The sequence below is a fragment of the Callospermophilus lateralis genome, chromosome X (assembly GCF_048772815.1).
Source record: "Callospermophilus lateralis isolate mCalLat2 chromosome X, mCalLat2.hap1, whole genome shotgun sequence".
NCBI classification, from domain to species: Eukaryota; Metazoa; Chordata; class Mammalia; order Rodentia; family Sciuridae; genus Callospermophilus; species Callospermophilus lateralis.
Genome location: NC_135325.1, coordinates 52,747,138 through 52,761,688, shown reverse-complemented (window position 1 = coordinate 52,761,688; position 14,551 = coordinate 52,747,138).

Here is a 14,551-nt window from a genome sequence, read left to right as displayed (position 1 = left end):
TGGTTAGTATCCATTTTCTTTCAGAGCTTGGTATATGTTGTTCCATGATCTCCTGGCTGTGAGGGTCTAAGTTGAAAATCTGCTGAGATACAAATCTTTTACTACCTGTATTTGCTCCTTTATTTCTTTGTTGGTATAATCAATGGATGCCTGTATTTGCTCCCCTATATGTGATCTGATTTCTCTCTTGTGGCTTTTAAGATTCTATCCTTATTCTGTATACTAGGCATTATCTTTATAATGTGCCTTGGCGTAGATCTGTTGTAATTTTGTACATTTGGTGTCCTGTAAGCCTATTGTATTTGATTTTCCAATTCATTCTACATGTTTGGGAAATTTTGTGATATTGTCCCATTGAAGGGATTGTGCATTCCTTTGGTTTGAATGTCTGTGCCTTCCTCTATCCTAATAACTCTTAAATTTGATATTTTCATGCTATCCCATAATTATTCAATGTTCTGCTCATAGTTCTTTATCATATTCACTGTGTAGTCAACTTTATTTTACAGGTTATATACTTTGTCTTCATTATCTGACATTCTATCTTCCAAGTGATCTAGTGTCTTGGTGATGCTTTCTATTGGGCTTTTTATTTGGTTTATTGTTTCCTTCATTTCAAGGATTTCTGATTTTTTTCCAGAATATCTCTCTCTTTCTTGAAGTAATCTTTTGCTACCTGTATTTGCTCCCTTATCTCTTTGTTGGTATAATCAATGGATGCCTGTATTTGCTTCCTTATCTGTTTATTGGTGTCATTAATGGTTACCTGTATTTGCTCTTTTATCTCTTTGTTGGAGTAATAAATTTTGCCTGTATTTGCTCATATGGGTCATTCTTTAATTCACAGGTTATTTTAATTATGAACCTTCTGAACTTCTTTTCTGACATTTCATCAACTTCGCTGTCCATGGGTTCTGTTATTATGTATCCTGGTTTGTTTGAGGCACTTTCCTCCCTTTTTTTCATGTTGTCTATGTGACTTCCTTTCTTACAGTGTTGATCTGAGGTATTACAGTTTCTACCCTATAATCTTGTAGTATCTGTGCAGATTATCTGTATCTCACCTTGGTGTTGGACTTACAGACTCTGACAGTGTCCCAGGATGGATGTTACTGCAACAATAGGTGGTTGCAGCAATAGCAGGAGGTAACTCAAGATAGCAGTGGGGGTGCCCCAAGATGGATACAACGTGTTTCAGGGATGGGGCTGAAAGGGTGGGCCTTACACTGGCTTTGGGATATCTTCTCCAAGATGCAGCTGCTTCTACACCCTGTCTATTGTCCCAAGGTAGAGTACTGCATGGGGAAGGTTATGGAGATGGCTTCAGTGTCTTAAGATGGAAGTGGGTTAGACCTGGACTCCCAGGTGGTGGTGGTGGTGAGGGACCAAAGCTTACCCTGATCCCTGGCTCCCAGGCAGGTCACCGAGGTATGTCTGGGCTGGGCCTGAGCTCTGGTGGGTGTTTGCAGTGGCAGGATGGACTCGGCGTACCCCAAGAGAAAATACTAAAAGCCCTAGAGGGAATAAAGTAAACAAAGCAGAAAACTGTTAACACAGCCAAAGGGGAAAAGACACAATACATTGAAAGAAACAAAGAATGAGAACAGATTCTTATGGCAAAAATGCATGCAAGAGGACAGTGGAACAACATCTTTAAAGGACCAAAAGGAAAAGGAACTGTCAGTGGAGAAATCTTTGCCCAGTGGAAATATCTTTCAAAAAAACAAAAAATAAAGACTTTTCTGACATAAAATAGGCAAAAAAAACAAAAACAAAAACAAAAACAAAAAACAAAAAAACAAAAAAACATCAACAGAGCTTGGCTACAAGATGGCATATGGAAGTCCTTGTGGTAAAAGGAGAATAATACCAAATGGAAATATGGAATGAATCAGTGGAATGAACCAAAAGGAATGAATAGCACAGAAAATGAAAACTACATGTATAAATGTATAAGATATTTTTCTTATTATTTAATTATAAGTGATAATCATTTAAACAATAATAACAAAGTCTCATGGGGATTATAGCACAATTAAAAGAAAAATATGTGACAAAAACACCAATATCAGGGGGAGAAAATTAAAATTTCCTGTTTTAAATTTCTTGGGCTAGGGATGTTTCTCAGTGGTGCAGAGTTTGCCTATCATGTGTGAGTCCCTGGGTTTGATCCCCAGCTGTGGGGAAAAAACAAATATCCTTATACTAATTGTGAAGTTGTACAATATCACTTAAAGGTAGACATTGATAACACCTAAAATGACAAAACAAGATAACGGCTAATAGGCTGGCAAAGAAAGTTAAATGAAATCATGAAAAATAGTCTAAAAGAAGGTAGGGAGAGTCAGAAGTGGAATCAAAACTGTATGGGAAACAGAAAACAAATAAGATGATCTATTTAAGGCTGTGTGCAATGGCACACACCTGTAATCCCAGCAGGTTTGGAGGCTGAGGCAGGAAGATCACAAATTCAAAGTCAGCCTTAGCAACATAGTGAGACCCTAATCAACTCAGTGAGACCCTATCTCTGAATAAAATATAAAAGGGGCTGGGGATGTGGCTCAGTGGTTAAGTGCCCCTAGGTTCAATCACTGGTACCCCCCCCAAAAAAGATATATTTAAAGCCAATACTATCAGTAATCACATTATATGAAAATGGCCTAAATACCCCAATCACAGGCAGAAAATATCAGGTTAAATGAAAGAGCAAGACTCAACTGTGGTGATTTTTTAAAAATATTTTTATTTGTAGATGGACACAATACCTTTATTTTGTTTATTTAGTGTTTTTTTTTTTTTTTGTTGTTGTTGTTGTTGATTGTTTTTTTTAATGTGGTGCTGGGGATAGAATCCAGTGCTTCATGCATGTTAGGCAAATGCTCTAGCACTGAGCCACAGCCCCAGCCCATGTGGTGATGTTTTTTGATGTACCAACTTGCCTAGGCTACAGTCCTCAGTTATTCAAACACAAATCTAAGTGTTGTCATGAAGATAATTTGCAGGTATAAGTACAGCCCCCAATCAGTTGACTTTAAGTAAAAAATTATGTCCTGGAGAGACCTGGGTAAATTCACCAAAAAGCTGTAAGGCAGAGCTGAGATTCCCCTGAGAGACAGAAGAAATTCCACCTGTAAATAATTTCTTTGGCCCCTACGTCCACAGAGTTCTATTTGGCTCATGAGCGTTCCTGTTTTTTTTTTTTTTTTTCTCTCTCTCTCTCTTTTGCACTGAGAATTGAACTCAAGGTGCATTGCCACTGAGCTGCATCCCCAGTCTTTTTTATTTTTATTTATTTATTTTTTGAGATAGGACCTTGCTAAGTTGCTGAGGCTAGCTTTGAACTTGCGATGCTCCTGCTTCATCTTCCCAAAATGCTGGGATTACAGGTGTGTACCATGGCACCCAGCTGATCTTTCTTTTTTTTTTCCCCTGGAAGAAATTATTTTTTATTCATTTATTCATTTGTTTGTTTATATTTTGTACCAAGGATTTAACCAAAGGGTGCATAAGAAATAAGCCACATTCACTGCCCTATTTTATTTTTAATTATTTCTTTTTTGAGAGAGAATTTCTCTAAGTCGTTCAGTGCCTAACTTGATGAACCTTCCTTTGAATTTGTGATCCTCCTGCCTAAGAGTCCTGAACTGCTGGGATTAAAGGGATGTGGGGGCCTTAGGCTAAACTTTTTTTTTTTATTGGTTGTTCAAAACATTACAAAGCTCATGACATATCATCTTCCATACATTTGATTCAAGTGGGTTATGAACTCCCATTTTTACCCCAAATACAATTTGCAGAATTACATCGGTTACACATCCACATTTTTACATAATACCATATTAATGACTGTTGTATTCTGCTACCTTTCCTATCCCCTACTATCCCCCCTCCCCTTCCCTCTCATCTTCCCTCTCTACCCCATCTGCTGTTGTTTAATTTTTTTCCCCTTTCCCCTCACAAACTCTTATATGTAATTTTGTGTAACAATGAGGGTCTCCTTCCATTTCCATACAGTTTCCCTTCTCTCTCCTAGGACCTTCCCTTCCTGACTGCCAGCCCTAAGAATTTGGGACTGGCTTAGTGAGCCCTCACAAAACCTCACAGTTGAGGAGGAAAATTCCTTGTAAAGTCTCTGTCTCTCACTCATACTGTACACACACACACACACACACACACACACACACATATTTGTGTGCATGCATTACACACTCACCCCTGGCTCTGCTTCTGATGATGAATAGTGACTTTTAACTATTTATATTGGTCACCCTAAATTGCCCTAAGGTTCCTAAGTGTCCCCTCATCTTTGAGTATACTTAGACAACTCTGCATATTCCTTTAGTGATTCCATTTCCCCACTTTCCCCAACTTCTGAAAATTTTCCACTGTGCTCCAGGGAATTCATGGTCAGTCATTACCAGATTCCCCTGTATTCACAACTGCTTCTCTGTTAGTTCCCCTCATCTTTTAAAAAATCCTTCTCAATTGTGCTATGCAGAGACTCTGTTGCTTCTATCACCTAGTGCTTGGAGATGGAGAGAGGTCTTCCTGATTTTTGCATCCAGAACATTCTCCTTCCCTTCTCAATAATAACCCTTAGCCTTGAATCTCAAGTCATCAGATTCTATTAACCACTATCTGTCCTCAAGACAGTCATCTGCTAATCTCACACCACTCACCCTTACTCTGTGAAGATTATATAATGCCTAGCTCATTGTCACTCTGCCTAATGCTATTCAGGTTATTTTGGTTATTTTAGTATTTTGGTTATTCTAGTATCCACATAGATTACCTTTCTCTTAGATTTTTTTTACTTCCTCTCTTCTCATATCTTCTACTCCACCTAATTTGAACCACTAACCTACATTGTCATACCACTGACCTTATCATCAAAAGAAACTACAATTTCTTACTTTTCTTAATCTCATGAATCCCATTCTTCAACTATTGCTTCCTTTCCAATTCATGACTTGTCACCCCCCCCAACAGTATTTCATCCTTACTAACAAACTATTACTCTCACTCTCCTTTATAATTGAATTTGGCCAGAGAAAAATACACAACCCATGCAGATTGGTCTCATTTTATGTTCATGAGAAATATTGGTCTGTAGTTCTCTTTCCACTTAGTATCTTTGTCTGGCTTTCGTATTAGAGTAACAGTGGTTTCATACAATGAGTTGGAAAGTTCTATTTCCTCTTTTGTTTTTGGAAGATTATGTACAACTGATATTATTTCTTCCTTGTATGTTTGGTAGGATTTGTGAGTGGAACCATTTGGGTTTTGAAGCATTTTAACTATAAATTACATTTCTTTAATGGATATTAAACTATTCATGTTCTCTATGTGTTTGGTAGTGAGTTTTGATGATTTGTATCTATGTGTTTGGTAGTGAGTTTTGATGATTTGTATCTGTCAAGGAATTGGTCCACATCTAAGGTATTAAATTTATGGACATGAGTTTGTTTGTAATATTTTACTATTACACATTAATATTTGAAGGGCAAGCAACCATTAAAATAGCAAAATAAAGAGTTATAGCCAATAATGTAAAAGTGAAGGCAAAACACAATAAGAAAAAGTAATCAGACCATCCCAAAAAGGCCTAAAAAGGAGGAAGGAGGGAACAAAATTCATATGGAAGAAATAGAAAACAAATATCAAGATGATAGACTTAAGTCTAGCATATCTAAAATTACATTAAATGAAAATGATCTCAACCCTTCAGTGAAAAGGCAGAGATTGTCAAATAGGATAGAAAGCAAGTCCCAATTATATTTGCTATCTACAAGAAATACGCTTTAAATATAAAAATATAAACAGGTTGGGGCTGGGGATGTGGCTCAGGGGTAGAGCACTTGCCTTGAATGTGTGAGTCACTGGGTTCAATTCTCAGCACTGCATATAAATAAATAAATAAAATAAAGGTCCATCAACAACTATTTTTTTAAAAAAGTTTTAAAAATATAAACAGGTTAAAAATCTAAAGAGTGGGGGAAATAAAAACATAGTAATTCTTGCCAAAAGGTATCTACCTGGCTATTAACACCAAGTAGATTTCAGAGCAAGGGGTATTATTAGGAATAGCGAAGGTCATTGCATGATGATAAAAGGTTCAATTCTTCAGGAAGAAGTAACATTCTTAAATGTTTATACATTTAATAAAAGATCTTCAAAACATGAAGCAGAAGCTGATAGAACTACAAGGAGAATAGACAAATCCATGTTTCTGACTTGAGATTTAAATACCCCTTTCTTAATATATGATAGAACAAGTAGAAAATCAGTAAGGATATAGAAGACTTGGACAACACTATTGATGTGATCTGAATGTTTGTGTTTCCTCAAAACATGTATGTAGAAAATCCCCAATATGATAGTATTAAGAGCTGAGGACTTTGGGAGATGAGTAGGTCTTCAGGGTTCCAATCTCATGAATGTGATTAATGCCCTTATGAAAGAGACTTGAAGGATTCTCTTTGGCCTTCCATATGAGAACACACAGAAGATGCCATCTATGAGGAACAGGTGCTAGTAAGACATTAAATCTACTTTAAAGTTTGTCTTTGGTTTCCCAACCTTCAGAACTGAAAGCAATAAACTTTTGTTGTTTATAAATGACCTCATCTAAGGTATTTTTTATAATATCCCAAATGGAATAGACAACTGTCAATCAACTTCACCTAATGGACATTTATGGAGCATCCCAACCAATGACAGAAAAATATTCATTCTTTTCAAACATACTTGGAACATTTATCAAGATAGATTTTACACAAGGCAATAAAAGAAACCTTAAGAAAATTAAAAGAATTCAAGTCATACAAAGTATGCATTTTCACTGTAATAGAAAAAGAATTAATAATGAAAACATAACTAGACATTCTCTATATATTTGAAAACAAAATAATACCCTTCTAAATAACCCATGAATTAAAGAAGAAATCTAAAGGATAATTAAAACATATTCTGATCTAAATGAAAATATGACAAAATTTGTAGGATGCTGCTAAAGTAGTAAGAAAGGGGAAATTGATAAGACTAAAATAGCTATATTAGACAAGAACAAAAGGCCTATTGTCAATGACCTCAACTTCACCTTAAGAATCTAAAAAAAAGAGGCTGGATTATAGTTCAGTGGTAGAGCACTTGCCTAGCACATGTGAGACACTGGGTTCCATGCTCAGCACCACATAAAAATAAATACAGTTATTGTGTCCATCTACAATTAAAAATATTCTTTGATGGGCTGGGGTTGTGGCTCAGTGGTAGAGTGCTTGCCTAGCATGTGTGAGGCACTGAGTTTGATTCTCAGCACCACATATAAATAAATGAATAAAATAAAGGTTCATCAACATCTAAAAACTTTTTTAAAATATTCTTTGAAAAAAGAATCTAGAAAAAGAAGAGCAAATTTAATGCAAAAGGAACAGAAGAAAGGATATAATAAATAAATGATAATAAGGATCTGAATGGAAATCAATGGCATAGAAAAAAAGGAAACACTAGAAAAAAATCAATGAAACCAAAATCTGGTTTTTGGCAAAAAAATAATAAAATTGACAAGCCTCTAGCCAAACTGACCAACAAAACAGAGAGACAACACACAGTACTAATATCAAAAATATTAAAGGATGCTAATGGGATATTATAACAACTAGATACCTAGAAGTTTGGCAATTTAGATGAAATGGATAAATTCTGTGAAATAAAGAAATTACCAAAGCTCACAGAAAGAAAATTAGATAATCTTTATAATCCTACATCTAATAATGAAATTGAAAACCTTCCCACTGGAATGGGGTTGGGGGATGTGACTGGGGTAAAGTGCCTGCCTGGCATGTGTGAGTCCTTGGTTTAAAACCCTAGCACAAACAAACAAAACCCAAAGAAAAAAATCTTCCCACTAAGAAAATTCCAGGTCCCAGATTACTTCATTAGTAAATTCTACCAAAATTTTAAAGAAGAAACAACATCAATTCTTCCAGAAAACAGAAGAGGAGGAAATGTTTCCTAATTCATCACCCCAATACCAAAATTTTTTCTATGAGGCCAGTATTTCCTTGACTCAAAAAATTCCTGAACAAAATTCCAGCAAATCAAATATATATATATATCCACATGACAAGGTGAGGTTTATCCCAAGAATATAATGTTGGTTTAGTATCTGAAAATCAGTCAATGTAAATCACTATATTAACAAACTAAAATAAAATCATAATGAATGCGGAAAGAGCACTTGATTAATTTGACACCTGTTTCAGATATAAATTCTCAGCAAAGGAGGACTAGAAGGGAGCTCACCCAACCTGATAAAGAAGAGCTTAAAAAAAAACCTACAGCTACTATTAGGCTTTTTAATAAAATATCAATAACAGGAACAACAATGTCCATTTTCACCCTTCTTTTCAACATCGAATTGAATATTCATACCAGTGACATCAGGCAAGACAAAGACAGATTGGAAAAGAAGAAGTAAAACTGCCTTTATTTACAGACAAGAACATCTATATAAAAAATCTGATGGAATTTTCATAAAATTTCTTTTAAACTGTTAATTTTGTTTCGCAAGATTGCAGGGTACAAGATATATATATAGATAGATAGATGATATATATATATATATATATATATATATATATATATATATATATATATATAGTATTTCTACATACTACAGTGAAAAACATCAATAATTAAGATTAAGAAAACCCTTGAAATAGCAACAAAATACTTAAGTATAATTAATCCAACAACTAATCAAAAATACTGTAAGAATAAATCTGATAAAAGATGTGAAGGATTGTATAGCAAAAACTACAGAATACTGCTACGAAAAATTGAAGAAGAATCAAATAACTGAGGAGATATAGCATGCTCATGTTTAAGAAAGCTCAACATTTTTAAGATGTTAATTCTGTCTATATTAAGGTATAGATTGAGATTCAATCTTAATCGAAATTACTGCAGATGAAGAAATAAAAAGTAAATATGACAGCCAGGATATGAATGAATCTCACAACAAGAATAGTCAATTAAAGGAGAATGAAGTCTGAATTAAGCATTAGAAATAAATCAAAATGGCACAAAATAAAATCATTTCTCTATAATAACACTGAATGTAAATGGTCTAAGCTCTCTAATCAAAAGACATATGTTGACAGAGTGGATTAAAAAACAAGATCCACTCATATGTTATCTGCAGTAGACTCAACAGACAAAGACATTCACAGAATGAAGGTGAAAGGGTGGAAATAGATATGCCAGGTAATGGTAGCTACTCTCATATCAGACAAAGTAGATTTTAAATTAAAAAATTATTCAGAAGAGACAATGTCATTTCATCCAACAACAAGGTACAGTGATTAAAAATATTTATGCCCCAAATGTCTATGTACCTATGTACCAAAGACAACCCCACTCAATATAAAGAATCAAATAGACCCTGATATAATTATACCGGTGATTTCAATACACCATCAATAGATAGGTCATCTAGACATAAACTAATTCAATACTGTTCAGAACTAAAAACACTACTAATCAAATGGAACTAACAGACATCTATAGAATATTTCATCCATCAAGAACTGACTTCAGGGCTGGGGTTGTGACTCAGCGGTAGAGTGCTCGCCTAGCATGTGCAAGTCTCTGAGTTCGATCCTCGGCACCACATGTAAATAAATAAATAAAATAAAGGTATTGTGTCCAACTACAACTAAAAAAAAATTTTAAAAAAGAACTGACTTCACTTTCTTCTCAATTACTCATGGAAACTTCTAAAAAATACAAATAATCCCTGGTATCCTATCAGATCATAATGGAATGAAATTAGACATCAATAAAAGAATAAAAATCAGAAATAATTTTAACACCTGAAGATTATATAATACACTTTTGAATAAGGAATTGTTCATAGAAGAAATAAGGGAAGAAAGCCAAATATTCTTTCAAATGAGAAGTGACATATAACATATTAAAATCTTTAAAGACAGTATGAAGGTATATGAAGGTTTACAGCATTGAGTACCATTTTAAAAAATTAAAGATTCCAAATATATAACCTTACATAACATCACAGGGCCCTAGAAAATGAATAACAAATTAATTCCAAAACCAGTAGAAGATAGGAATAATTAAGACCAAAGCCAAAATGAATGAAATTGAGAATAAAAACCAATAAAAGGTTTCAACACAATAAAGAGTTAGTTATTTATCTTTGAAAAGATAAACAAGATTGATAAACAAACACTTAGCCAAACTAACCAAAAGAGAGAAGACACAAATCAACAAAATTAGAGATGGAAACAGAGATGTCACCAAAGAAAATTATGAAATTGAAAATCATTAGAAACTATTTTAAAAGTTAAAATGCTAATAAACTGGAAAATCTAGAAGATATTGACAAATGTCTAGACATATATAGCCTACCCTAATTGAACCATAGGATATAGAAAACCTAAACAAGTCAACATTGAACAATGATACTGGAGCAGCAATTTAAAGCCTTTTAACAAACAAAAGCCGAGGAACAGATGGATTGTCAGCCAAGTTCTATCAGACTTTTAAAGAAGAAATAACAACAATAGTCCTCAAATTATTACATAAAATAGAAAGGGAGGGAACATCCTAAATTCATTCTATGATGCCAGTATCAACCTAATACCAAAACCAGAATACATCAAGGAAAGAAGGTTACAGACAAATACCAGTGATGAACATAGTTACAAAAATCCTTAAGAAAGTATTAACAAACTGCATTAAAAACACATTAAGATGATAGTACAACTTGATGAAGGGGTTTTTATCCAGGAATGCAGGGTTGGTTCAACATACACACATCAATAAATGTAATTCACTACATAAATATAATTAAGGAAAAGAATCACATGATCACCTCCATAGATGCAGAAAAATCCTTTGACAAAATCCAGCACCCATTCATGTTAAAAATTCTGGAGAAACTATGTATAGAAGGAACTTGCTTCAAAATTATAAAAGCAATATATGACAAACCCCCAAACAACATCATACTGAATGGAGAAAAACTAAAAGCATTTCTTTTAAAATCAAGACCAAGACAAAGATGTCTACTCTCATCACTCCTATGTAATATAGTTCTTGAAATTATAGCCAGAGCAATCAGGTAAGAGAAGGAAATTAAAGGATACAGATAGAAAAAAAAAGAAGTCAAATTATCTTTGTTTGATGATGGCCCAATCCCCAAAATTCTAGAGCTGATAAGCAAATTCAGCATGGTAGCAGAATACAAGATCAACATGCAAAATTGATAGCTTTCCTACACTCTAATAATGAATCTGTTGAGAAAGAAATCAGGGAAACTATCTCATTTGCAAATAACCTCAAAAATAAAATACTTGGGAACAAATCTAATGAAGGAGGTAAAAGACCTCTATGATGAAAATTATAGAACACTAAAAAATTAAGAAGACCTTTGAAGATGGAAAGACCTCTCATGTTCTTGGATAGGCAGAATTAATAGGTAGTATTGCCAAGTGGCTATACTAACAACAACAAAAAAAGCCTTATACAAATTCAATGCAATCCCCATAAAATATCAATGGAATTCTTCACAGAACTAGAAAAAACTGTCCTAAAATTTGTATTGAAGAATAAAAAACTCAGAATAGCCAGAGAAATCTGAACAACATGTTATGCTGGAGGCATCACAATATGGGATCTCAAATTATATGACAGAGCTTTAATAACAAAAAAAATGCATGGTATTGGTATCAAAACAGACAGGAAGACTAATAGAATAGAATAGAAGATAGACAAACCCACATAGATACAGTCATCTGATATTCAACAAAGGTGCTAAAAACCTATGTGGGAGAAAAGATAGACATTTTCAAAATGGTGCTGGGAAACTGGATATCTATATGTAGAGAAAGAAATAACCCTTATTACTCATCCTGCACAAAAGTCAACTCAAAATGGATAAAAGATCTAGGTATTAGTTCAGAAACTCTGCAACTGCTAGTAGAAAATATAGGCTCAAGACTACAACATATTGGCACAGGCACCAGATTCCCCTGAAGTTCAAGAAATCAAGAATCAATAACTAGGATAGCATGTTTTTATGATAACTATTCTGACCTGGGTAAGATGGAATCTCAGTGAAGTTTCAATTTGCATTTTTTTCTGATGGATAAAACGGTGAGCATTTTTTTTTCATGTGCTTATTGGCCATTTGTTCTTCTTTTGAAAAGTGTCCAGATGATTTTTTCATTTATTGATAGATTACTTGTTCTTTGGTTAACTTTTCTGAGTTCTTTATATATTCTCGGCATAAATCCTTTGTCATATGAATAGCTGGTTAAGATTTGCTCCCATTCTGTAGGTTGTCTCTTCTCTCTGTTGGTTACTTCCTTTGCTGTGCAAAAGCTATTTAATTTGATGTAATCCCATTTTTCAATTCTTGTTTTTATTTCATGACATATTGGAGTCTTGTTCAGGAAAATGTTGCCTTGAAGTGTTTCCCCTATGTTTTCCTCTAGTAAAAACTACTTTTCATTATGAAAGTAATGTAACATTATTACAAAAAAATTCAGAAAGTATAGAAAAAGAAAACAATCTACAAAAATCTAATCACCTAGTCAAACCGTGGCACATACCTATAGTCTCGGAGATGGGAGGCTGAAACAGGAGGATTACAAGTTTGAGGTCAGCCTCACCAACTTAGTGAAACCTTCAGCAGGGCTGGAGATGTGGCTCAAGCGGTAGCGCACTTGTCTGGCACGCGTGCGGCCCAGGTTCGATCCTCAGCACCACATACAAAGATGTTGTGTTTGCCGAAAACTAAAAAATAAATATTAAAATTCTCTCTCCCTCTCTCTCTTTAAAAAAAAAAAAGTTTTAAAAGAAACCTTCAGCAACGTAGAGAGACCCTGTCTCAAAATAAAAAGTAAAAATTCTGGGGATGCAGCTCAGTAGTAGAGTGTCCCTGGGTTCCATCCCCAGTGCCAAAAAAAAAAAAAAAAATCAGTCATCTAAATCAACCAAGCATTTCTTCCTTCCAGGTTTTTCATATATACCTTTCAACTAGCATGTGTATACTCTTATATTCTACTTTCTAGATGTATTAGAATAGCTTATACTTTAGGAATGGGAAAAGAGGCCCCAGAAAATATAGAGAAAACTAATTTAAAGGAATAAGTAACATTAGATAGTTATTGGTGACTTGGAGAGAAAATAGATACCTGGGTGAAGATGATTCGATTTTAGTTTGGTGACAAAAGGAAAGGGAAGGATAAAATCTTGAAGTGGTGGTTGGATCCAGGGAGGGTTTTTAACATGAGATATATTTGAGTGTGTGTCTAGACGGAGGGAGAAAGCAGAAGAGAAATAGAAATAGAAAATATTGTTGACAGGGTGTAATTAATGGAGCACAGTTTCTACAGAAGTAAAAGGATCTGCGATTAAAATCTGAGAGTGAGAAAAATTGCTTTCTCTGACATAGGAGATCTGAGCACAGAAGCAAGTTAAGGTAGCTCCTCTTCTATGGCGATGATTTGAGAGTCTAGGTCAAGTAGGTGAAGTCAAGTAGTTTCATTTCCTGAAACTAAGGGAGACAAAAGTGGATCAGGGGCTTTGGGAAGGGAATAACATTTGCACTGATTAAGCCAACAAGATTACAGAGCATGGGGCTGGGATTGTGGCTCAGAGGTAGAGCACTCGCCTAGCATGCATGAGGCACTGGGTTTGATCCTCAGCACCACATAAATATAAAATAAAGACATTGTGTCCACCTATAACTAAAAAATAAGTATTTTTTTAAAAGATTGCAGAGCATACCAGTGGATAAATAAAATCTGAATTAGAATTAGAAAGGACCTCCAACATCATCTAGTCCAATTTTTCATTTATACATGAGGAGTTGCAGTTAAGAGAGGGTGCACCAATCATGCGCTAGTAAGAGCTATAGCTAGGTGTGAACTTAGGTCTTCCTAAACCTATCTCTAGCCCAGGAATGTTACTGAAAGCTCAATTCTTGTCCTTGATGTCAATCCAAGAATGAAGACATGGTTTTGAGAAAAAAGGGAAAATAAGTATTATTGCTTTTCAAGCAAAGGAGAAAGGGACTGGACAGGGACTCCTGTCCCAGAGGCTGTGATTCTGCCCATCAGCAGTAACAGGAGGCTTTTTTGGGGGCGAGGGGGCACTGGGTATTGAATTCAGGGGCACTTGGCCGCTGAGCCACATCCCCAGCCCTATTTTGTACTTTATTTAGAGACAGGGTCTCACTGAGTTGCTTAGTGTCTTGCCATTGCACAGGGGACTTTTAAAGAGGTGATTCAAACTCTACATTCCACAGGTTCTCTGTTGGGAGTTGTAATTCACTTGTTAATTGGGAAGATAGTCATTTCTGAGATCATCTGGTACAAACTCTCTCTCAAACCTGCGTGTTAGCTCCACCTCCTGCCCCTGCCATGAGGGCCCTCCATCTTTTTTTAAAAATACATTTATGTCTTTTATGTAGTGCTGAGGATCGAGCCCAGAGCCTCACAAGTGCTAGGCGAGCACTCTA